General features: G+C 49.9%; 18 non-coding genes across 18 annotated transcripts; all 18 read left to right on the forward strand.

The window, feature by feature from the left end:
* The first annotated feature begins 512 nt into the window (after positions 1-512).
* On the forward strand, positions 513-705 carry LOC124579870. The gene has a single exon (XR_006973020.1). It is a non-coding gene; the product is annotated as a U2 spliceosomal RNA (small nuclear RNA).
* A 743-nt stretch (positions 706-1,448) lies between these two features.
* On the forward strand, positions 1,449-1,641 carry LOC124579914. The gene has a single exon (XR_006973044.1). It is a non-coding gene; the product is annotated as a U2 spliceosomal RNA (small nuclear RNA).
* A 741-nt stretch (positions 1,642-2,382) lies between these two features.
* On the forward strand, positions 2,383-2,575 carry LOC124579871. The gene has a single exon (XR_006973021.1). It is a non-coding gene; the product is annotated as a U2 spliceosomal RNA (small nuclear RNA).
* A 741-nt stretch (positions 2,576-3,316) lies between these two features.
* LOC124579872 lies at positions 3,317-3,509 on the forward strand. Its single transcript, XR_006973022.1, has one exon. It is a non-coding gene; the product is annotated as a U2 spliceosomal RNA (small nuclear RNA).
* A 744-nt stretch (positions 3,510-4,253) lies between these two features.
* On the forward strand, positions 4,254-4,446 carry LOC124579915. Its single transcript, XR_006973045.1, has one exon. It is a non-coding gene; the product is annotated as a U2 spliceosomal RNA (small nuclear RNA).
* Positions 4,447-5,187: 741 nt separating this feature from the next.
* Positions 5,188-5,380, forward strand: LOC124579873. The gene has a single exon (XR_006973023.1). It is a non-coding gene; the product is annotated as a U2 spliceosomal RNA (small nuclear RNA).
* Positions 5,381-6,123: 743 nt separating this feature from the next.
* LOC124579917 lies at positions 6,124-6,316 on the forward strand. Its single transcript, XR_006973047.1, has one exon. It is a non-coding gene; the product is annotated as a U2 spliceosomal RNA (small nuclear RNA).
* Positions 6,317-7,057: 741 nt separating this feature from the next.
* On the forward strand, positions 7,058-7,250 carry LOC124579874. Its single transcript, XR_006973024.1, has one exon. It is a non-coding gene; the product is annotated as a U2 spliceosomal RNA (small nuclear RNA).
* A 743-nt stretch (positions 7,251-7,993) lies between these two features.
* Positions 7,994-8,186, forward strand: LOC124579918. Its single transcript, XR_006973048.1, has one exon. It is a non-coding gene; the product is annotated as a U2 spliceosomal RNA (small nuclear RNA).
* Positions 8,187-8,929: 743 nt separating this feature from the next.
* On the forward strand, positions 8,930-9,122 carry LOC124579919. The gene has a single exon (XR_006973049.1). It is a non-coding gene; the product is annotated as a U2 spliceosomal RNA (small nuclear RNA).
* A 741-nt stretch (positions 9,123-9,863) lies between these two features.
* LOC124579875 lies at positions 9,864-10,056 on the forward strand. The gene has a single exon (XR_006973025.1). It is a non-coding gene; the product is annotated as a U2 spliceosomal RNA (small nuclear RNA).
* Positions 10,057-10,800: 744 nt separating this feature from the next.
* Positions 10,801-10,993, forward strand: LOC124579920. Its single transcript, XR_006973050.1, has one exon. It is a non-coding gene; the product is annotated as a U2 spliceosomal RNA (small nuclear RNA).
* Positions 10,994-11,734: 741 nt separating this feature from the next.
* LOC124579876 lies at positions 11,735-11,927 on the forward strand. Its single transcript, XR_006973026.1, has one exon. It is a non-coding gene; the product is annotated as a U2 spliceosomal RNA (small nuclear RNA).
* Positions 11,928-12,670: 743 nt separating this feature from the next.
* LOC124579921 lies at positions 12,671-12,863 on the forward strand. Its single transcript, XR_006973051.1, has one exon. It is a non-coding gene; the product is annotated as a U2 spliceosomal RNA (small nuclear RNA).
* A 741-nt stretch (positions 12,864-13,604) lies between these two features.
* On the forward strand, positions 13,605-13,797 carry LOC124579877. Its single transcript, XR_006973027.1, has one exon. It is a non-coding gene; the product is annotated as a U2 spliceosomal RNA (small nuclear RNA).
* Positions 13,798-14,540: 743 nt separating this feature from the next.
* Positions 14,541-14,733, forward strand: LOC124579922. Its single transcript, XR_006973052.1, has one exon. It is a non-coding gene; the product is annotated as a U2 spliceosomal RNA (small nuclear RNA).
* Positions 14,734-15,479: 746 nt separating this feature from the next.
* LOC124579880 lies at positions 15,480-15,672 on the forward strand. The gene has a single exon (XR_006973029.1). It is a non-coding gene; the product is annotated as a U2 spliceosomal RNA (small nuclear RNA).
* A 743-nt stretch (positions 15,673-16,415) lies between these two features.
* Positions 16,416-16,608, forward strand: LOC124579923. Its single transcript, XR_006973053.1, has one exon. It is a non-coding gene; the product is annotated as a U2 spliceosomal RNA (small nuclear RNA).
* The last annotated feature ends 120 nt before the right edge of the window (positions 16,609-16,728 follow it).

The following is a 16,728-nucleotide window of genomic DNA, read 5'->3' on the forward strand; positions in this document are numbered from 1 at the left end:
TTTATGTGGGCACAGAAGGGTGCCTTCGGATGCCTCGTTGGCGTCACATATGGTCCGGCCACAGATAATTTTAATTAAATTTTTTGGAGTTATATCCTTAGCTCCTCGCGAACGTCGTCGTCGTCGCCGCACGCACGCAGAATGCGTGTGCAGACACACGTATGCAGTAGGCGGTGGACGATGCAAGCACTCGGCTAGGTGTAGCTCGCGCCAGCCTCGCGCCGATGTTGCTCGCGCCGGCCTGGAGCTGCTGTAGGGCGGACTCACGGCTTCTCCACTGCCCTGGCAGCTAGCGGCGTTCAGATGGGAGTTGCAGTTTACTCTTGGACATGGAGGGTAGTACTGGGCTGTTGACGAGTGCTCTCGTGAATTGTCGATCCTTCCTGTTCTTGCTTTTGCGATGTTTTCGACGGTCGCCTGTTGCCATATCGGCCCGTACCACCGTTTGTCACTCCCACAAGTGGAGCGCACACGCTGCAAGCATTTAGGCCCTTCCACTGCGGTTTTTCCTTATCGCTTCTCGGCCTTTTGGCTAAGATCAAAGTGTAGTATCTGTTCTTATCAGCTTAATATCTGATACGTCCTGCATCGCAGGACCAGAATATTAAACTCATTTTTGGCTCATGACGGAGTGCTAGGGGCTTGCTCCACCTCTTTCGCGGGTTGGCCCGGCATTGCAGTACCGCCGGGATCGGCCCACATAAAATTAATTAAAACACAGACTGAAATGGGTTAATATTCTGCAGTGATGAGATATTCCGCTGGTAGCTAAACTTGTCGTAGTTGTCGATGTGCCCAGTAGTTAGCTGCCTACACACCACGATTTCTTGTAATTAATTTAACATTATCTTACGTAATTTATTTATTTATTTTTTTTTTTTTTTTTTGCGGTTAGCTGGACCGCTCTTGCAGCCGCATTACACTAGGCTGGTTATTTATGTGGGCACAGAAGGGTGCCTTCGGATGCCTCGTTGGCGTCACATATGGTCCGGCCACAGATAATTTTAATTAAATTTTTTGGAGTTATATCCTTAGCTCCTCGCGAACGTCGTCGTCGTCGCCGCACGCACGCAGAATGCGTGTGCACACACACACGTATGCAGTAGGCGGTGGACGATGCAAGCACTCGGCTAGGTGTAGCTCGCGCCAGCCTCGCGCCGATGTAGCTCGCGCCGCCCTGGAGCTGCTGTGGGGCGGACTCACGGCTTCTCCACTGCCCTGGCAGCTAGCGGCGTACAGATGGGAGTCGCAGTTTACTCTTGGACATGGAGGGTAGTACTGGGCTGTTGACGAGTGCTCTCGTGAATTGTCGATCCTTCCTGTTCTTGCTTTTGCGATGTTTTCGACGGTCGCCTGTTGCCATATCGGCCCGTACCACCGTTTGTCACTCCCACAAGTGGAGCGCACACGCTGCAAGCATTTAGGCCCTTCCACTGCGGTTTTTCCTTATCGCTTCTCGGCCTTTTGGCTAAGATCAAAGTGTAGTATCTGTTCTTATCAGCTTAATATCTGATACGTCCTGCATCGCAGGACCAGAATATTAAACTCATTTTTGGCTCATGACGGAGTGCTAGGGGCTTGCTCCACCTCTGTCGCGGGTTGGCCCGGCATTGCAGTACCGCCGGGATCGGCCCACCTAAAATTAATTAAAACACAGACTGAAATGAGTTAATATTCTGCAGTGATCAGATATTCCGCTGGTAGCAAAACTTGTTGTAGTTGTCGATTTGCCCAGTAGTTAGCTGCTTACACACCACGATTTCTTGTAATTAATTTAACATTATCTTACGTAATTTATTTATTTATTTTTTTTTTTTTTTTTTGCGGTTAGCTGGACCGCTCTTGCAGCCGCATTACACTAGGCTGGTTATTTATGTGGGCACAGAAGGGTGCCTTCGGATGCCTCGTTGGCGTCACATATGGTCCGGCCACAGATAATTTTAATTAAATTTTTTGGAGTTATATCCTTAGCTCCTCGCGAACGTCGTCGTCGTCGCCGCACGCACGCAGAATGCGTGTGCAGACACACGTATGCAGTAGGCGGTGGACGATGCAAGCACTCGGCTAGGTGTAGCTCGCGCCAGCCTCGCGCCGATGTTGCTCGCGCCGGCCTGGAGCTGCTGTAGGGCGGACTCACGGCTTCTCCACTGCCCTGGCAGCTAGCGGCGTTCAGATGGGAGTTGCAGTTTACTCTTGGACATGGAGGGTAGTACTGGGCTGTTGACGAGTGCTCTCGTGAATTGTCGATCCTTCCTGTTCTTGCTTTTGCGATGTTTTCGACGGTCGCCTGTTGCCATATCGGCCCGTACCACCGTTTGTCACTCCCACAAGTGGAGCGCACACGCTGCAAGCATTTAGGCCCTTCCACTGCGGTTTTTCCTTATCGCTTCTCGGCCTTTTGGCTAAGATCAAAGTGTAGTATCTGTTCTTATCAGCTTAATATCTGATACGTCCTGCATCGCAGGACCAGAATATTAAACTCATTTTTGGCTCATGACGGAGTGCTAGGGGCTTGCTCCACCTCTTTCGCGGGTTGGCCCGGCATTGCAGTACCGCCGGGATCGGCCCACATAAAATTAATTAAAACACAGACTGAAATGAGTTAATATTCTGCAGTGATCAGATATTCCGCTGGTAGCAAAACTTGTTGTAGTTGTCGATTTGCCCAGTAGTTAGCTGCTTACACACCACGATTTCTTGTAATTAATTTAACATTATCTTACGTAATTTATTTATTTATTTTTTTTTTTTTTTTTTGCGGTTAGCTGGACCGCTCTTGCAGCCGCATTACACTAGGCTGGTTATTTATGTGGGCACAGAAGGGTGCCTTCGGATGCCTCGTTGGCGTCACATATGGTCCGGCCACAGATAATTTTAATTAAATTTTTTGGAGTTATATCCTTAGCTCCTCGCGAACGTCGTCGTCGTCGCCGCACGCACGCAGAATGCGTGTGCAGACACACGTATGCAGTAGGCGGTGGACGATGCAAGCACTCGGCTAGGTGTAGCTCGCGCCAGCCTCGCGCCGATGTTGCTCGCGCCGGCCTGGAGCTGCTGTAGGGCGGACTCACGGCTTCTCCACTGCCCTGGCAGCTAGCGGCGTTCAGATGGGAGTTGCAGTTTACTCTTGGACATGGAGGGTAGTACTGGGCTGTTGACGAGTGCTCTCGTGAATTGTCGATCCTTCCTGTTCTTGCTTTTGCGATGTTTTCGACGGTCGCCTGTTGCCATATCGGCCCGTACCACCGTTTGTCACTCCCACAAGTGGAGCGCACACGCTGCAAGCATTTAGGCCCTTCCACTGCGGTTTTTCCTTATCGCTTCTCGGCCTTTTGGCTAAGATCAAAGTGTAGTATCTGTTCTTATCAGCTTAATATCTGATACGTCCTGCATCGCAGGACCAGAATATTAAACTCATTTTTGGCTCATGACGGAGTGCTAGGGGCTTGCTCCACCTCTTTCGCGGGTTGGCCCGGCATTGCAGTACCGCCGGGATCGGCCCACATAAAATTAATTAAAACACAGACTGAAATGGGTTAATATTCTGCAGTGATGAGATATTCCGCTGGTAGCTAAACTTGTCGTAGTTGTCGATGTGCCCAGTAGTTAGCTGCCTACACACCACGATTTCTTGTAATTAATTTAACATTATCTTACGTAATTTATTTATTTATTTTTTTTTTTTTTTTTTTGCGGTTAGCTGGACCGCTCTTGCAGCCGCATTACACTAGGCTGGTTATTTATGTGGGCACAGAAGGGTGCCTTCGGATGCCTCGTTGGCGTCACATATGGTCCGGCCACAGATAATTTTAATTAAATTTTTTGGAGTTATATCCTTAGCTCCTCGCGAACGTCGTCGTCGTCGCCGCACGCACGCAGAATGCGTGTGCACACACACACGTATGCAGTAGGCGGTGGACGATGCAAGCACTCGGCTAGGTGTAGCTCGCGCCAGCCTCGCGCCGATGTAGCTCGCGCCGCCCTGGAGCTGCTGTGGGGCGGACTCACGGCTTCTCCACTGCCCTGGCAGCTAGCGGCGTACAGATGGGAGTCGCAGTTTACTCTTGGACATGGAGGGTAGTACTGGGCTGTTGACGAGTGCTCTCGTGAATTGTCGATCCTTCCTGTTCTTGCTTTTGCGATGTTTTCGACGGTCGCCTGTTGCCATATCGGCCCGTACCACCGTTTGTCACTCCCACAAGTGGAGCGCACACGCTGCAAGCATTTAGGCCCTTCCACTGCGGTTTTTCCTTATCGCTTCTCGGCCTTTTGGCTAAGATCAAAGTGTAGTATCTGTTCTTATCAGCTTAATATCTGATACGTCCTGCATCGCAGGACCAGAATATTAAACTCATTTTTGGCTCATGACGGAGTGCTAGGGGCTTGCTCCACCTCTGTCGCGGGTTGGCCCGGCATTGCAGTACCGCCGGGATCGGCCCACCTAAAATTAATTAAAACACAGACTGAAATGAGTTAATATTCTGCAGTGATCAGATATTCCGCTGGTAGCAAAACTTGTTGTAGTTGTCGATTTGCCCAGTAGTTAGCTGCTTACACACCACGATTTCTTGTAATTAATTTAACATTATCTTACGTAATTTATTTATTTATTTTTTTTTTTTTTTTTTGCGGTTAGCTGGACCGCTCTTGCAGCCGCATTACACTAGGCTGGTTATTTATGTGGGCACAGAAGGGTGCCTTCGGATGCCTCGTTGGCGTCACATATGGTCCGGCCACAGATAATTTTAATTAAATTTTTTGGAGTTATATCCTTAGCTCCTCGCGAACGTCGTCGTCGTCGCCGCACGCACGCAGAATGCGTGTGCAGACACACGTATGCAGTAGGCGGTGGACGATGCAAGCACTCGGCTAGGTGTAGCTCGCGCCAGCCTCGCGCCGATGTTGCTCGCGCCGGCCTGGAGCTGCTGTAGGGCGGACTCACGGCTTCTCCACTGCCCTGGCAGCTAGCGGCGTTCAGATGGGAGTTGCAGTTTACTCTTGGACATGGAGGGTAGTACTGGGCTGTTGACGAGTGCTCTCGTGAATTGTCGATCCTTCCTGTTCTTGCTTTTGCGATGTTTTCGACGGTCGCCTGTTGCCATATCGGCCCGTACCACCGTTTGTCACTCCCACAAGTGGAGCGCACACGCTGCAAGCATTTAGGCCCTTCCACTGCGGTTTTTCCTTATCGCTTCTCGGCCTTTTGGCTAAGATCAAAGTGTAGTATCTGTTCTTATCAGCTTAATATCTGATACGTCCTGCATCGCAGGACCAGAATATTAAACTCATTTTTGGCTCATGACGGAGTGCTAGGGGCTTGCTCCACCTCTTTCGCGGGTTGGCCCGGCATTGCAGTACCGCCGGGATCGGCCCACATAAAATTAATTAAAACACAGACTGAAATGGGTTAATATTCTGCAGTGATGAGATATTCCGCTGGTAGCTAAACTTGTCGTAGTTGTCGATGTGCCCAGTAGTTAGCTGCCTACACACCACGATTTCTTGTAATTAATTTAACATTATCTTACGTAATTTATTTATTTATTTTTTTTTTTTTTTTTTGCGGTTAGCTGGACCGCTCTTGCAGCCGCATTACACTAGGCTGGTTATTTATGTGGGCACAGAAGGGTGCCTTCGGATGCCTCGTTGGCGTCACATATGGTCCGGCCACAGATAATTTTAATTAAATTTTTTGGAGTTATATCCTTAGCTCCTCGCGAACGTCGTCGTCGTCGCCGCACGCACGCAGAATGCGTGTGCACACACACACGTATGCAGTAGGCGGTGGACGATGCAAGCACTCGGCTAGGTGTAGCTCGCGCCAGCCTCGCGCCGATGTAGCTCGCGCCGCCCTGGAGCTGCTGTGGGGCGGACTCACGGCTTCTCCACTGCCCTGGCAGCTAGCGGCGTACAGATGGGAGTCGCAGTTTACTCTTGGACATGGAGGGTAGTACTGGGCTGTTGACGAGTGCTCTCGTGAATTGTCGATCCTTCCTGTTCTTGCTTTTGCGATGTTTTCGACGGTCGCCTGTTGCCATATCGGCCCGTACCACCGTTTGTCACTCCCACAAGTGGAGCGCACACGCTGCAAGCATTTAGGCCCTTCCACTGCGGTTTTTCCTTATCGCTTCTCGGCCTTTTGGCTAAGATCAAAGTGTAGTATCTGTTCTTATCAGCTTAATATCTGATACGTCCTGCATCGCAGGACCAGAATATTAAACTCATTTTTGGCTCATGACGGAGTGCTAGGGGCTTGCTCCACCTCTGTCGCGGGTTGGCCCGGCATTGCAGTACCGCCGGGATCGGCCCACCTAAAATTAATTAAAACACAGACTGAAATGAGTTAATATTCTGCAGTGATCAGATATTCCGCTGGTAGCAAAACTTGTTGTAGTTGTCGATTTGCCCAGTAGTTAGCTGCTTACACACCACGATTTCTTGTAATTAATTTAACATTATCTTACGTAATTTATTTATTTATTTTTTTTTTTTTTTTTTGCGGTTAGCTGGACCGCTCTTGCAGCCGCATTACACTAGGCTGGTTATTTATGTGGGCACAGAAGGGTGCCTTCGGATGCCTCGTTGGCGTCACATATGGTCCGGCCACAGATAATTTTAATTAAATTTTTTGGAGTTATATCCTTAGCTCCTCGCGAACGTCGTCGTCGTCGCCGCACGCACGCAGAATGCGTGTGCAGACACACGTATGCAGTAGGCGGTGGACGATGCAAGCACTCGGCTAGGTGTAGCTCGCGCCAGCCTCGCGCCGATGTTGCTCGCGCCGGCCTGGAGCTGCTGTAGGGCGGACTCACGGCTTCTCCACTGCCCTGGCAGCTAGCGGCGTTCAGATGGGAGTTGCAGTTTACTCTTGGACATGGAGGGTAGTACTGGGCTGTTGACGAGTGCTCTCGTGAATTGTCGATCCTTCCTGTTCTTGCTTTTGCGATGTTTTCGACGGTCGCCTGTTGCCATATCGGCCCGTACCACCGTTTGTCACTCCCACAAGTGGAGCGCACACGCTGCAAGCATTTAGGCCCTTCCACTGCGGTTTTTCCTTATCGCTTCTCGGCCTTTTGGCTAAGATCAAAGTGTAGTATCTGTTCTTATCAGCTTAATATCTGATACGTCCTGCATCGCAGGACCAGAATATTAAACTCATTTTTGGCTCATGACGGAGTGCTAGGGGCTTGCTCCACCTCTTTCGCGGGTTGGCCCGGCATTGCAGTACCGCCGGGATCGGCCCACATAAAATTAATTAAAACACAGACTGAAATGGGTTAATATTCTGCAGTGATGAGATATTCCGCTGGTAGCTAAACTTGTCGTAGTTGTCGATGTGCCCAGTAGTTAGCTGCCTACACACCACGATTTCTTGTAATTAATTTAACATTATCTTACGTAATTTATTTATTTATTTTTTTTTTTTTTTTTTGCGGTTAGCTGGACCGCTCTTGCAGCCGCATTACACTAGGCTGGTTATTTATGTGGGCACAGAAGGGTGCCTTCGGATGCCTCGTTGGCGTCACATATGGTCCGGCCACAGATAATTTTAATTAAATTTTTTGGAGTTATATCCTTAGCTCCTCGCGAACGTCGTCGTCGTCGCCGCACGCACGCAGAATGCGTGTGCACACACACACGTATGCAGTAGGCGGTGGACGATGCAAGCACTCGGCTAGGTGTAGCTCGCGCCAGCCTCGCGCCGATGTAGCTCGCGCCGCCCTGGAGCTGCTGTGGGGCGGACTCACGGCTTCTCCACTGCCCTGGCAGCTAGCGGCGTACAGATGGGAGTCGCAGTTTACTCTTGGACATGGAGGGTAGTACTGGGCTGTTGACGAGTGCTCTCGTGAATTGTCGATCCTTCCTGTTCTTGCTTTTGCGATGTTTTCGACGGTCGCCTGTTGCCATATCGGCCCGTACCACCGTTTGTCACTCCCACAAGTGGAGCGCACACGCTGCAAGCATTTAGGCCCTTCCACTGCGGTTTTTCCTTATCGCTTCTCGGCCTTTTGGCTAAGATCAAAGTGTAGTATCTGTTCTTATCAGCTTAATATCTGATACGTCCTGCATCGCAGGACCAGAATATTAAACTCATTTTTGGCTCATGACGGAGTGCTAGGGGCTTGCTCCACCTCTGTCGCGGGTTGGCCCGGCATTGCAGTACCGCCGGGATCGGCCCACCTAAAATTAATTAAAACACAGACTGAAATGAGTTAATATTCTGCAGTGATCAGATATTCCGCTGGTAGCAAAACTTGTTGTAGTTGTCGATTTGCCCAGTAGTTAGCTGCTTACACACCACGATTTCTTGTAATTAATTTAACATTATCTTACGTAATTTATTTATTTATTTTTTTTTTTTTTTTTTGCGGTTAGCTGGACCGCTCTTGCAGCCGCATTACACTAGGCTGGTTATTTATGTGGGCACAGAAGGGTGCCTTCGGATGCCTCGTTGGCGTCACATATGGTCCGGCCACAGATAATTTTAATTAAATTTTTTGGAGTTATATCCTTAGCTCCTCGCGAACGTCGTCGTCGTCGCCGCACGCACGCAGAATGCGTGTGCACACACACACGTATGCAGTAGGCGGTGGACGATGCAAGCACTCGGCTAGGTGTAGCTCGCGCCAGCCTCGCGCCGATGTAGCTCGCGCCGCCCTGGAGCTGCTGTGGGGCGGACTCACGGCTTCTCCACTGCCCTGGCAGCTAGCGGCGTACAGATGGGAGTCGCAGTTTACTCTTGGACATGGAGGGTAGTACTGGGCTGTTGACGAGTGCTCTCGTGAATTGTCGATCCTTCCTGTTCTTGCTTTTGCGATGTTTTCGACGGTCGCCTGTTGCCATATCGGCCCGTACCACCGTTTGTCACTCCCACAAGTGGAGCGCACACGCTGCAAGCATTTAGGCCCTTCCACTGCGGTTTTTCCTTATCGCTTCTCGGCCTTTTGGCTAAGATCAAAGTGTAGTATCTGTTCTTATCAGCTTAATATCTGATACGTCCTGCATCGCAGGACCAGAATATTAAACTCATTTTTGGCTCATGACGGAGTGCTAGGGGCTTGCTCCACCTCTGTCGCGGGTTGGCCCGGCATTGCAGTACCGCCGGGATCGGCCCACCTAAAATTAATTAAAACACAGACTGAAATGAGTTAATATTCTGCAGTGATCAGATATTCCGCTGGTAGCAAAACTTGTTGTAGTTGTCGATTTGCCCAGTAGTTAGCTGCTTACACACCACGATTTCTTGTAATTAATTTAACATTATCTTACGTAATTTATTTATTTATTTTTTTTTTTTTTTTTTGCGGTTAGCTGGACCGCTCTTGCAGCCGCATTACACTAGGCTGGTTATTTATGTGGGCACAGAAGGGTGCCTTCGGATGCCTCGTTGGCGTCACATATGGTCCGGCCACAGATAATTTTAATTAAATTTTTTGGAGTTATATCCTTAGCTCCTCGCGAACGTCGTCGTCGTCGCCGCACGCACGCAGAATGCGTGTGCAGACACACGTATGCAGTAGGCGGTGGACGATGCAAGCACTCGGCTAGGTGTAGCTCGCGCCAGCCTCGCGCCGATGTTGCTCGCGCCGGCCTGGAGCTGCTGTAGGGCGGACTCACGGCTTCTCCACTGCCCTGGCAGCTAGCGGCGTTCAGATGGGAGTTGCAGTTTACTCTTGGACATGGAGGGTAGTACTGGGCTGTTGACGAGTGCTCTCGTGAATTGTCGATCCTTCCTGTTCTTGCTTTTGCGATGTTTTCGACGGTCGCCTGTTGCCATATCGGCCCGTACCACCGTTTGTCACTCCCACAAGTGGAGCGCACACGCTGCAAGCATTTAGGCCCTTCCACTGCGGTTTTTCCTTATCGCTTCTCGGCCTTTTGGCTAAGATCAAAGTGTAGTATCTGTTCTTATCAGCTTAATATCTGATACGTCCTGCATCGCAGGACCAGAATATTAAACTCATTTTTGGCTCATGACGGAGTGCTAGGGGCTTGCTCCACCTCTTTCGCGGGTTGGCCCGGCATTGCAGTACCGCCGGGATCGGCCCACATAAAATTAATTAAAACACAGACTGAAATGGGTTAATATTCTGCAGTGATGAGATATTCCGCTGGTAGCTAAACTTGTCGTAGTTGTCGATGTGCCCAGTAGTTAGCTGCCTACACACCACGATTTCTTGTAATTAATTTAACATTATCTTACGTAATTTATTTATTTATTTTTTTTTTTTTTTTTTTGCGGTTAGCTGGACCGCTCTTGCAGCCGCATTACACTAGGCTGGTTATTTATGTGGGCACAGAAGGGTGCCTTCGGATGCCTCGTTGGCGTCACATATGGTCCGGCCACAGATAATTTTAATTAAATTTTTTGGAGTTATATCCTTAGCTCCTCGCGAACGTCGTCGTCGTCGCCGCACGCACGCAGAATGCGTGTGCACACACACACGTATGCAGTAGGCGGTGGACGATGCAAGCACTCGGCTAGGTGTAGCTCGCGCCAGCCTCGCGCCGATGTAGCTCGCGCCGCCCTGGAGCTGCTGTGGGGCGGACTCACGGCTTCTCCACTGCCCTGGCAGCTAGCGGCGTACAGATGGGAGTCGCAGTTTACTCTTGGACATGGAGGGTAGTACTGGGCTGTTGACGAGTGCTCTCGTGAATTGTCGATCCTTCCTGTTCTTGCTTTTGCGATGTTTTCGACGGTCGCCTGTTGCCATATCGGCCCGTACCACCGTTTGTCACTCCCACAAGTGGAGCGCACACGCTGCAAGCATTTAGGCCCTTCCACTGCGGTTTTTCCTTATCGCTTCTCGGCCTTTTGGCTAAGATCAAAGTGTAGTATCTGTTCTTATCAGCTTAATATCTGATACGTCCTGCATCGCAGGACCAGAATATTAAACTCATTTTTGGCTCATGACGGAGTGCTAGGGGCTTGCTCCACCTCTGTCGCGGGTTGGCCCGGCATTGCAGTACCGCCGGGATCGGCCCACCTAAAATTAATTAAAACACAGACTGAAATGAGTTAATATTCTGCAGTGATCAGATATTCCGCTGGTAGCAAAACTTGTTGTAGTTGTCGATTTGCCCAGTAGTTAGCTGCTTACACACCACGATTTCTTGTAATTAATTTAACATTATCTTACGTAATTTATTTATTTATTTTTTTTTTTTTTTTTTGCGGTTAGCTGGACCGCTCTTGCAGCCGCATTACACTAGGCTGGTTATTTATGTGGGCACAGAAGGGTGCCTTCGGATGCCTCGTTGGCGTCACATATGGTCCGGCCACAGATAATTTTAATTAAATTTTTTGGAGTTATATCCTTAGCTCCTCGCGAACGTCGTCGTCGTCGCCGCACGCACGCAGAATGCGTGTGCAGACACACGTATGCAGTAGGCGGTGGACGATGCAAGCACTCGGCTAGGTGTAGCTCGCGCCAGCCTCGCGCCGATGTTGCTCGCGCCGGCCTGGAGCTGCTGTAGGGCGGACTCACGGCTTCTCCACTGCCCTGGCAGCTAGCGGCGTTCAGATGGGAGTTGCAGTTTACTCTTGGACATGGAGGGTAGTACTGGGCTGTTGACGAGTGCTCTCGTGAATTGTCGATCCTTCCTGTTCTTGCTTTTGCGATGTTTTCGACGGTCGCCTGTTGCCATATCGGCCCGTACCACCGTTTGTCACTCCCACAAGTGGAGCGCACACGCTGCAAGCATTTAGGCCCTTCCACTGCGGTTTTTCCTTATCGCTTCTCGGCCTTTTGGCTAAGATCAAAGTGTAGTATCTGTTCTTATCAGCTTAATATCTGATACGTCCTGCATCGCAGGACCAGAATATTAAACTCATTTTTGGCTCATGACGGAGTGCTAGGGGCTTGCTCCACCTCTTTCGCGGGTTGGCCCGGCATTGCAGTACCGCCGGGATCGGCCCACATAAAATTAATTAAAACACAGACTGAAATGGGTTAATATTCTGCAGTGATGAGATATTCCGCTGGTAGCTAAACTTGTCGTAGTTGTCGATGTGCCCAGTAGTTAGCTGCCTACACACCACGATTTCTTGTAATTAATTTAACATTATCTTACGTAATTTATTTATTTATTTTTTTTTTTTTTTTTTGCGGTTAGCTGGACCGCTCTTGCAGCCGCATTACACTAGGCTGGTTATTTATGTGGGCACAGAAGGGTGCCTTCGGATGCCTCGTTGGCGTCACATATGGTCCGGCCACAGATAATTTTAATTAAATTTTTTGGAGTTATATCCTTAGCTCCTCGCGAACGTCGTCGTCGTCGCCGCACGCACGCAGAATGCGTGTGCACACACACACGTATGCAGTAGGCGGTGGACGATGCAAGCACTCGGCTAGGTGTAGCTCGCGCCAGCCTCGCGCCGATGTAGCTCGCGCCGCCCTGGAGCTGCTGTGGGGCGGACTCACGGCTTCTCCACTGCCCTGGCAGCTAGCGGCGTACAGATGGGAGTCGCAGTTTACTCTTGGACATGGAGGGTAGTACTGGGCTGTTGACGAGTGCTCTCGTGAATTGTCGATCCTTCCTGTTCTTGCTTTTGCGATGTTTTCGACGGTCGCCTGTTGCCATATCGGCCCGTACCACCGTTTGTCACTCCCACAAGTGGAGCGCACACGCTGCAAGCATTTAGGCCCTTCCACTGCGGTTTTTCCTTATCGCTTCTCGGCCTTTTGGCTAAGATCAAAGTGTAGTATCTGTTCTTATCAGCTTAATATCTGATACGTCCTGCATCGCAGGACCAGAATATTAAACTCATTTTTGGCTCATGACGGAGTGCTAGGGGCTTGCTCCACCTCTGTCGCGGGTTGGCCCGGCATTGCAGTACCGCCGGGATCGGCCCACCTAAAATTAATTAAAACACAGACTGAAATGAGTTAATATTCTGCAGTGATCAGATATTCCGCTGGTAGCAAAACTTGTTGTAGTTGTCGATTTGCCCAGTAGTTAGCTGCTTACACACCACGATTTCTTGTAATTAATTTAACATTATCTTACGTAATTTATTTATTTATTTTTTTTTTTTTTTTTTGCGGTTAGCTGGACCGCTCTTGCAGCCGCATTACACTAGGCTGGTTATTTATGTGGGCACAGAAGGGTGCCTTCGGATGCCTCGTTGGCGTCACATATGGTCCGGCCACAGATAATTTTAATTAAATTTTTTGGAGTTATATCCTTAGCTCCTCGCGAACGTCGTCGTCGTCGCCGCACGCACGCAGAATGCGTGTGCAGACACACGTATGCAGTAGGCGGTGGACGATGCAAGCACTCGGCTAGGTGTAGCTCGCGCCAGCCTCGCGCCGATGTTGCTCGCGCCGGCCTGGAGCTGCTGTAGGGCGGACTCACGGCTTCTCCACTGCCCTGGCAGCTAGCGGCGTTCAGATGGGAGTTGCAGTTTACTCTTGGACATGGAGGGTAGTACTGGGCTGTTGACGAGTGCTCTCGTGAATTGTCGATCCTTCCTGTTCTTGCTTTTGCGATGTTTTCGACGGTCGCCTGTTGCCATATCGGCCCGTACCACCGTTTGTCACTCCCACAAGTGGAGCGCACACGCTGCAAGCATTTAGGCCCTTCCACTGCGGTTTTTCCTTATCGCTTCTCGGCCTTTTGGCTAAGATCAAAGTGTAGTATCTGTTCTTATCAGCTTAATATCTGATACGTCCTGCATCGCAGGACCAGAATATTAAACTCATTTTTGGCTCATGACGGAGTGCTAGGGGCTTGCTCCACCTCTTTCGCGGGTTGGCCCGGCATTGCAGTACCGCCGGGATCGGCCCACATAAAATTAATTAAAACACAGACTGAAATGGGTTAATATTCTGCAGTGATGAGATATTCCGCTGGTAGCTAAACTTGTCGTAGTTGTCGATGTGCCCAGTAGTTAGCTGCCTACACACCACGATTTCTTGTAATTAATTTAACATTATCTTACGTAATTTATTTATTTATTTTTTTTTTTTTTTTTTGCGGTTAGCTGGACCGCTCTTGCAGCCGCATTACACTAGGCTGGTTATTTATGTGGGCACAGAAGGGTGCCTTCGGATGCCTCGTTGGCGTCACATATGGTCCGGCCACAGATAATTTTAATTAAATTTTTTGGAGTTATATCCTTAGCTCCTCGCGAACGTCGTCGTCGTCGCCGCACGCACGCAGAATGCGTGTGCACACACACACGTATGCAGTAGGCGGTGGACGATGCAAGCACTCGGCTAGGTGTAGCTCGCGCCAGCCTCGCGCCGATGTAGCTCGCGCCGCCCTGGAGCTGCTGTGGGGCGGACTCACGGCTTCTCCACTGCCCTGGCAGCTAGCGGCGTACAGATGGGAGTCGCAGTTTACTCTTGGACATGGAGGGTAGTACTGGGCTGTTGACGAGTGCTCTCGTGAATTGTCGATCCTTCCTGTTCTTGCTTTTGCGATGTTTTCGACGGTCGCCTGTTGCCATATCGGCCCGTACCACCGTTTGTCACTCCCACAAGTGGAGCGCACACGCTGCAAGCATTTAGGCCCTTCCACTGCGGTTTTTCCTTATCGCTTCTCGGCCTTTTGGCTAAGATCAAAGTGTAGTATCTGTTCTTATCAGCTTAATATCTGATACGTCCTGCATCGCAGGACCAGAATATTAAACTCATTTTTGGCTCATGACGGAGTGCTAGGGGCTTGCTCCACCTCTGTCGCGGGTTGGCCCGGCATTGCAGTACCGCCGGGATCGGCCCACCTAAAATTAATTAAAACACAGACTGAAATGAGTTAATATTCTGCAGTGATCAGATATTCCGCTGGTAGCAAAACTTGTTGTAGTTGTCGATTTGCCCAGTAGTTAGCTGCTTACACACCACGATTTCTTGTAATTAATTTAACATTATCTTACGTAATTTATTTATTTATTTTTTTTTTTTTTTTTTGCGGTTAGCTGGACCGCTCTTGCAGCCGCATTACACTAGGCTGGTTATTTATGTGGGCACAGAAGGGTGCCTTCGGATGCCTCGTTGGCGTCACATATGGTCCGGCCACAGATAATTTTAATTAAATTTTTTGGAGTTATATCCTTAGCTCCTCGCGAACGTCGTCGTCGTCGTCGCCGCACGCACGCAGAATGCGTGTGCACACACACACGTATGCAGTAGGCGGTGGACGATGCAAGCACTCGGCTAGGTGTAGCTCGCGCCAGCCTCGCGCCGATGTTGCTCGCGCCGGCCTGGAGCTGCTGTAGGGCGGACTCACGGCTTCTCCACTGCCCTGGCAGCTAGCGGCGTTCAGATGGGAGTTGCAGTTTACTCTTGGACATGGAGGGTAGTACTGGGCTGTTGACGAGTGCTCTCGTGAATTGTCGATCCTTCCTGTTCTTGCTTTTGCGATGTTTTCGACGGTCGCCTGTTGCCATATCGGCCCGTACCACCGTTTGTCACTCCCACAAGTGGAGCGCACACGCTGCAAGCATTTAGGCCCTTCCACTGCGGTTTTTCCTTATCGCTTCTCGGCCTTTTGGCTAAGATCAAAGTGTAGTATCTGTTCTTATCAGCTTAATATCTGATACGTCCTGCATCGCAGGACCAGAATATTAAACTCATTTTTGGCTCATGACGGAGTGCTAGGGGCTTGCTCCACCTCTTTCGCGGGTTGGCCCGGCATTGCAGTACCGCCGGGATCGGCCCACATAAAATTAATTAAAACACAGACTGAAATGGGTTAATATTCTGCAGTGATGAGATATTCCGCTGGTAGCTAAACTTGTCGTAGTTGTCGATGTGCCCAGTAGTTAGCTGCCTACACACCACGATTTCTTGTAATTAATTTAACATTATCTTACGTAATTTATTTATTTATTTTTTTTTTTTTTTTTTGCGGTTAGCTGGACCGCTCTTGCAGCCGCATTACACTAGGCTGGTTATTTATGTGGGCACAGAAGGGTGCCTTCGGATGCCTCGTTGGCGTCACATATGGTCCGGCCACAGATAATTTTAATTAAATTTTTTGGAGTTATATCCTTAGCTCCTCGCGAACGTCGTCGTCGTCGCCGCACGCACGCAGAATGCGTGTGCACACACACACGTATGCAGTAGGCGGTGGACGATGCAAGCACTCGGCTAGGTGTAGCTCGCGCCAGCCTCGCGCCGATGTAGCTCGCGCCGCCCTGGAGCTGCTGTGGGGCGGACTCACGGCTTCTCCACTGCCCTGGCAGCTAGCGGCGTACAGATGGGAGTCGCAGTTTACTCTTGGACATGGAGGGTAGTACTGGGCTGTTGACGAGTGCTCTCGTGAATTGTCGATCCTTCCTGTTCTTGCTTTTGCGATGTTTTCGACGGTCGCCTGTTGCCATATCGGCCCGTACCACCGTTTGTCACTCCCACAAGTGGAGCGCACACGCTGCAAGCATTTAGGCCCTTCCACTGCGGTTTTTCCTTATCGCTTCTCGGCCTTTTGGCTAAGATCAAAGTGTAGTATCTGTTCTTATCAGCTTAATATCTGATACGTCCTGCATCGCAGGACCAGAATATTAAACTCATTTTTGGCTCATGACGGAGTGCTAGGGGCTTGCTCCACCTCTGTCGCGGGTTGGCCCGGCATTGCAGTACCGCCGGGATCGGCCCACCTAAAATTAATTAAAACACAGACTGAAATGAGTTAATATTCTGCAGTGATCAGATATTCCGCTGGTAGCAAAACTTGTTGTAGTTGTCGATTTGCCCAGTAGTTAGCTGCTTACACACCACGATT

This window comes from Schistocerca americana, unplaced genomic scaffold, assembly GCF_021461395.2.
Source record: "Schistocerca americana isolate TAMUIC-IGC-003095 unplaced genomic scaffold, iqSchAmer2.1 HiC_scaffold_315, whole genome shotgun sequence".
Taxonomy (NCBI): Eukaryota; Metazoa; Arthropoda; class Insecta; order Orthoptera; family Acrididae; genus Schistocerca; species Schistocerca americana.